The sequence below is a fragment of the Lepeophtheirus salmonis genome, chromosome Z (assembly GCF_016086655.4).
Source record: "Lepeophtheirus salmonis chromosome Z, UVic_Lsal_1.4, whole genome shotgun sequence".
Classification (NCBI taxonomy): domain Eukaryota; kingdom Metazoa; phylum Arthropoda; class Copepoda; order Siphonostomatoida; family Caligidae; genus Lepeophtheirus; species Lepeophtheirus salmonis.
This window is the reverse complement of record NC_092584.1, coordinates 8,682,485-8,689,871: the sequence shown is the minus strand read 5'-3', so window position 1 is coordinate 8,689,871 and position 7,387 is coordinate 8,682,485. Positions and strand designations below refer to the sequence as shown.

Below are 7,387 nucleotides of genomic sequence, written 5' to 3'. Positions count from 1 at the left end.
AACAAACTTCCTCAATAACAGCAAAAAGGACACTCAGCAAAAGCATGAATAACAGAATTAAACATCTTGCCACAGTCTTTACAATAATCGTTAAAAATTATACAGCCCGTAGCCACTTGAAATTGGGCAGTGAATTTCCTGCCATCGGCAATTCCTTTAGTCGAATTCATTATATGACTTGTCCAATCGTCCTTCAAACTAAGAATACGGAGATATTTTCCACAAACCGTGATGGCTTCAGTTGATACTTTTTTAAACGAACCCATTTTCATAGGCCAAGGAGTCAGCATACAGTGTGTTGCTGCTGTCCTTTGCAAAGGAAAAAAAACTTCCCTTTCGAGAAAATATTATCACATTTTACATCATGAATTGAAATTACGTTATTATCCAACGCTTCCCTTTCCATGCTTATTGGATTTTCATGGTTTTTAAAGAAATACCTCTTTCCCCTGTTCTTATGTATTACGTCTATTGTCGAGTTCGAGTCAAAAACCACATCGTTTAACCACAAAATTCTATGAGCTGCCCCAATAAAAGAAGAGAATTGGACCACTTGCGAATTTATCATTTTCGTTCCAAACAAAATCCACTTCCAAATCCTACTCGAGGAAATACAAGACTTCCAACCAACATCTGGGTTCACAATTAAATTAAGAAAAATCTTCTTGTAAATTTTAGGCAAGATAGTAGAAATCGTGGCAAGTCCACCTCCAATTTGTTCTTTGCTTCTTTTTAATGACGGAATGTATGTTTTATAAAATAACTTTTCAAGCCAACTTTTTCCTCCTTAATCGAATGCTCTCCGATTATCGGAGACGAAGTAGCTTTATACAAGATCCATGGAATTACTTGTGTGTTATATAAGTCAATCCTTGTTTGTAAGTTAAAATTTCTCCATTCCGCTAATTTTTTATAGATCAAACTGTTAAGGGAAGTCCAGTTTCTTAACGTTACTCCGTGTCTGTCCCACTTAATCCCAAGAATTTCTAAAGTATCTCTTATTGCGTAACCTCGAACTTCGGTGTAAGATATCGAAGTCCACTTACCAATTGGTAGTATTGCCGTTTTATACTTATTGACTGCAAGGCCAGACTTTATCTCAAACTTCTCTAAGCAACCCAAGAGAATCTCGATCCTTCTAATCAGTTGCCTCTCCGATTTAGCCTCTACCATAAGAGTCACATCATCTGCATACATATCAATTATTTTCCTGCTCGATCCTAGTTGAATACCAAATCCGCCATATTTCCTTTTGATAATATTATTGAGTTCTTCAATTGCCGCAACAAAAAGTAAAGGAGAAACCGGGCATCCCTGTCGGCAACTTCTTTTCAATTCAATTGGTTTACTCTCCAACCCACCTATAGATATTGTTGAAGCTCCATTCAAAAGTAGAGCTCTAATCGGATTATAAAATTTCTTAGGCAAGATTTTCTTAACAGTCTTCATAATAAAAACGTGTCTGATAGAGTCAAAAGCTTTTGAAAAATCAATAGCTATAACCGCCCCATACATTTTACGTCCATTTACCGATTCTAGTGCCGCCTGAATGTTCCAAGAAACATCAGTGATTCTCCTCCCACGAAGAAAACCTTTTTGCTCTGGACCGCACTTCATGTTTAAAATTGGCTCAATTTGTTTGCCTAAAACTCCAACAATAATTCTATATGCTTCATTAAGCACAGTTATGGGCCTCCAATGACTAAAGTCCGTTCCGTTACCTTTTTTTGGAATAAGAGCAATTCTTCCCTTAGTCAACACTTTTGGAAGACGGCCGTGTTTCTCCATAGATTTAGCAATACACGTTAAATAAGGCACAATTTCCTTCTTTGCCACGACATAAACTTTTCCAATTATTCCATCAGGTCCACAGGCCTTATCGGATTTAAATTTATTTTCTATAAAATTTCCAATAATGTCTTCTGAGAAGATTGTCCTTGTGTCTCCTTGTACGGGGGAAGTTTTTCTACTCCCTCTTACAATATATTGAAAGCACTCACGAAAATAGTTCAAGATATCCTCTTTTTTACCAGTCTTTTTCCATCCACCATTATAAGCTTAACCCCTGTGGTTGGATGACCAAATTTTCTTCCTAGTTTTTAAGTCGAAGACTGAAATTACATTCCCGTTCAATTTTCCTATTCTTCTCTTCATCAACTATATCATGAATTCTAAAAGTATTGATTGTATCTGCCGCATATGCCCTGACAAAAGGAGAACCTTGTGTCAGAATAGCATCCAAGTTGTCATTGAATTTTCTGCTTGCTTCTTTTCTTCGTTTGATAAATTTTTTGGTAGTCACTTGAATAGTATTACTAAGTCGCAAAGCTATCCTAGAAGCAGATAATACGCGATCAAAATTTACTGTCAGCCTACGTTGAAGACTTTGTTGAAAATCTTCATCCTCCAAGATCCAGCGAGGCATTTTGAATTGTTTCATTTTATATTCATGCTTGAAATCCCATTGTATGATCTTGTGGTCAGATGAGGGCTCTGGGAGGTATTTTGCGTTCGTTGTTTTATTAATAAAACTAGATGAAGCCAAAACTAAATCTATTCTTGAAGTCTTGTTTCCTGTTCTCCATGAAATCTTTTCATTCGGTGAAATTTTCCTTAATAGATCAACCATATTCATCTCCAACATTAACTTCTTTAAAATTTTCAAGTTTAGACTACTAATCTTATTTAAATCCACATTTATATCACCAACAATAGCAAGGGGCAAGGATTTCCCTTATGGGAATTAATAATAGCTTGAAAAAAAAGTCGACTCTCTCTCACTAGGACCATACGCGTTGATTAAGAAAAATTCTGATGTTGCCGAAGTAATTAAGATCTTATGCCATTCACTTTTTCCGTAAAATTCTTGAACACAAATTGGAACATTTAACAATCTTGAAACAAGAGTAAGGACTCCACGTTTTACACCAGAGTCAGTGTAGAAATAGCTAAGACAACTAGGGAGGCAAGAAGTACACTTTTTTCCACATGAAGAGGAAACTAGGCTCTTAATGTCTTGCAGACAGATAATATCCGGATTTAAGGTCATTAGTCTTTTCATTAGAGCGTGTCTGACTTTACGCGATTTTCCTCCACGGATATTGAGAGAAATTAAGCGATTGATTCCTAAATTTTCTTTGAATTCAACAAGTCTGGGAGGTGTATTTTTTTTTTTTCAAAGTTACAATGCATAGTTGATAAAAATATGAATATTTGCAATTACAAAGTCGTCGGTACACAGAAAAGCATGTATCTCCATTGTTGACTGCATTTTATTTTTCAGGAGTGTTATTTTCTCTTGATTTTTTTCTAAAGAGTTTTCCCGAGGAGATGAGAAGGATCTCTTCGCGTGCTTCTTTGTTATTAGAGGTTTCTTGGTTGGGACTTCTGGTTTCTTCCGTAGTACCATTTTCCAGTCGTCCCTGAGTGGAGTATTATTTGCTGTGTCCGTTTCAATCTTTTGGTCGGCATTAGGTGAGAAAGGTAAAGTAGAACTTTCAGTCCCTCTATGTGTGGCCTGTTGTTCAGTCGAGTAATCATTTTCTTTTTCTCCTTTTTGATTTTCATTCAGTGACAATCCTCCACCAGATAGTGGATGCACTTCTTCTTCTTTTTGGGCCTCGTCACTTTCGACCAGACGGGCGGCGTTCGTTTCCTCTCTTGTTTCGTCAATGTGTTCATCTTCTCTTTGGGCTTCATCATTTTCGACCAGACGGGCAGCGTTCGATTCCTCTCCTGTTATGTTAATGTCTTCTTCTTCCTCTAAAATATCACAATCCATTACACTTTCAATTCTTATCGGGAGACCAATCTCCCGTCTAAATTCGGTTTCATATTCTTTGAATGTTGTTTTATTAAGGGCAGAGCATTTACTTCTTATGTGACCATACTTTAGGCATTTGTAGCATTGTATTTGTTGGAATTTAGCGAGCAACTCTACTTTTTTCCCCCTACAGGTACAATTGATGGTAGCGTCCTTGAGGGTTTTATTTTAAACTTCAGTCTCCCTGAAAGAAATTTGTTGAATTTTGTAGTTAGCTCCTCTTCTTCTTTGCATTTGGGTACCAGACAATGTGGGACGGGTTCGATTTTTCCAACTAGAGTTCCAAATTTTTCCATAATTTCTTTCAAAATACTTAGGTTGGTTACTGATCCGTTTTTGATTACTACTTCGATTGGATCTTGAATTGCACGTAGTTTATTAAGGCCTCTTATAATAAAGAATATATCTTCTTCAATTTTAGTAGGTTCTTTAATGTGTTCGAATCTAGATATGACGTTTATCGTCTCTTTCAGTGTGATGATAATGAACCCTGCGCCACTCTTACAGTCGTTGATTCTTAATATTTCCTCTTCTTTTAAACGTAGTCCTACTAATATTTTCATGTATTGTCGAACATCTGGGGTAAACCCTTAACAGTTATTCCTTTGATGTCCTTCCAGTCGATAACAATATTGTTCCAGGAAGGGCAAGTATTTATCGTTTTTAAACTGACGTTAGACTTATTTGTCGTGTATGAATAAGACCTTTTAACTTTTTGTTATTGTTTTCCGTGTTCGCAAGACGGGTTACAACGTCTTTACTTGTTACTTCTCTTTCCATATTCTTTCTACTACTCGCTCCCTGCGCCGCATCCTCTGCCCCAGTTGCTTTATGTATTACTTCACTCAAGTCCTTCTCAGGAGGGCGATCCGTAGGTTTTGATTCCATTCAATTAAGAGAATTGATGTGCAGGAGATGATTAAACACAGGTAAATTTAATACAGAAAAGGAGAAGGAAAGAAGAAACACGCGTACGAGTCAAGACCCTCTATGAAGGCGAGCTTGCCTTCTTTATGAATAATACAATATCCTATATCCTACTCCTATGCCTTAGGATCTTGGCTTCGTAGGGCCCTGAATATAGTTTGTCTCGTATATGAAAGCAATTCACTATTGTACGATAATCTTACGTATCCAATGATGTGAGAAATCCTTTTCAATTCACTCCACGTCCAACACTAGTATATTTTTACACTGGAGTAAAGAAAAACACCTCTGCACTAGTCAAAAAAAAGCCTTTTGATCTTATGTTATGTCATTGTAGTTTTTTTGTTTTTTTTTAACAGCATTTTGGAGCGGACGCGCTTGAGCCTTTGCTTACAGGGTCCTAGTATTATATGGTAATATTATAATCTTTACTTATACTTATAGATGGGATGTGTGTAAAGAAAAAACAAAGTACAGCGATTAGAAAAGGAATAAGTGTGAATGTCTCTACTTCTCCCTCTGAAATAAGCATTCTTGTCTATCTTTGGTGTAAAAATATATAAATGAATATTTTTCTTGTACTCATGCTATTTTAAATGTAGAAAGTTCTCCTCTTTATTGCAGTAATTTATTTCCTCATTACATAAAACATAAAATCCCTATACAAATTAAGAATTTGTAGAGTACGTACAAAAAAAATAGTATTTTGAATAAGAGTTGAATAATCTATTGCTTTCTTTTTGAGGCTTAAAGCAATAGTAATAACAGTTAAATAGTAGTCAAATAATTTTGGGAGGCGACAATGAATAACATATTTTTTGTTCCGACGTCTATTGTATGGGTATTTGAAACACTTTCTAGACCACTACAGAATATTTTTTTTACTAAGAAACTTCAAAAAATTAGAACAATACAATATAGAAACTTCATTTGAGGGATTTAGAAAGGATACAAATTAAAAAACTAAACTATTGTAGGGAGCTAAAGTTTGTATTCTTTCAAAAGAAGGTAACTTATGCCTATAGAAACATGGTCAAAGTTGTATAAAGTATGATAAACCGAAAATTAACAATGTTGGTAACCCTGACAATTTGAAGAATGTTTTGGGGGAAAGCGGCTCCGGTGTCATGACGATCAATTGCAAGCAGTCCTGAGCAGTGCCGTATGTTAGGAAGATTTTTCGGTCCGCTTTAAAAGGGTGAACGGTTGATTTTCAGTGGTGAACGTGGGATATTTAAACAGGGCAAATGCTACAGCATAGATTAAATCTTACAAGAATATCGTCCAATGGACTGTCTGACCATTATTTTCTTCAGGCAAACATTGGGAAAAATAAAATGAAAAGGAAAAACTCTAGACGGAAAGTCAATGCCGACCTATTCATAAAGGAAGGAGTATAATGGAGTATAAAATGCACGGTGCAAGAATGAGAGAAAATTTTTGAACTATACAATTAAGTCAAACAATTTAAACCTCCTTAAATATTTTTAAAATAATAACGGATGAAGATAATGAACGAGATTATAATATACCATGAAACGGTTACATCGACAGAAAATAAATTATGTTCACAAGTCTTGATGTTCTTAACTCGCATGTATACGTGGTGATGTGTTTGAAAAAATGAAGAAAAAATGCATGTGTTCTTTATCATGATTAGAAGAAGAAGTTTTCCTCTCTTTCCTTGACGCAAAGGTGTCAATCAAACTGTCCATGTCTTCATGGAGCACCTTGTCCACCATCACCCTGTCCATGTTCAAGAGGGTGAGGGAGGAGAGCCTCTCCTGGTCCATGGTGGTCCTCATGTGGTTCTTGAGCCTTCTGAGACAGGAGAATGACTGCTCCGCCTCACAGCTGCTGATGGGCATTGAGGCCAGGATAACGATCACCTTGTATAGCTCCGGCATCAGGCGGAACACTCCCGAGCTTATTAACTCCGCAGCAATTTGTGACGAAACCATGTCTTCTGTGTCAATATCTGCCTAGAGAAACATAAATTTTAAACATATAATGCAAAATGAAACATTATAATATTAACCTTGAATTGCTGGAAGATTGCATGGTCTGACTGGAGCTGCTCGAGTTCAAGTCTGTAGTGCTTGGCGACACGCTCAATGACACAGGTCTCCACTTCACTGTCATTGACGATTGCAATGAGATCCATTGTGATGTTTGTATCGTCGGTGGCAAATCTGCTCTCAAGCTCTAATACAATCTTATTGATTGCAACATCGAAATGTGTTTCACGGAAGTAGGATTCAGTTGTTCCTTTCCACTTTATTCTCCTTGGAATCTTCGCCTCCTTGAAGATTGATTCAAAGATTTTCTCATTCTTAAGATCTTCAAGAGTCCTAATCACTAGGTTGACGTGTTTCCGGGCCTTTGTTAGGTCAACCTTTCTGCCTTGAAGTTCATCTGACAAGCTAGATGTGTGTCTGAGGAGTGTCTTCAACAGTTCAATGCCGAAAACAAATTCGTGACTAAAGATGCTGTTGAGCAGAGAAGTTGCTGTTGAACTCGACAATGTATCTTTATCTTTTCTCATTATTATGAGGGTCTTCATGATTCTGACCATCCCTAGAGATACAGCGTGTACAGCATCGTAGCGGAGACTCCAGCGGGTAGCAGACTGGTTCT

General features: G+C 36.7%; 1 long non-coding RNA gene across 1 annotated transcript; it reads right to left on the bottom strand.

Annotated features, from left to right (window-relative positions):
* Positions 1-6,259: 6,259 nt before the first annotated feature.
* Positions 6,260-7,052, bottom strand: LOC139907342 (uncharacterized). The gene is made up of 2 exons (XR_011783888.1): positions 6,789-7,052; positions 6,260-6,732 (listed from the first exon to the last, which is right to left on the bottom strand). It is a non-coding gene; the product is annotated as an uncharacterized lncRNA (long non-coding RNA).
* Positions 7,053-7,387: the final 335 nt, after the last annotated feature.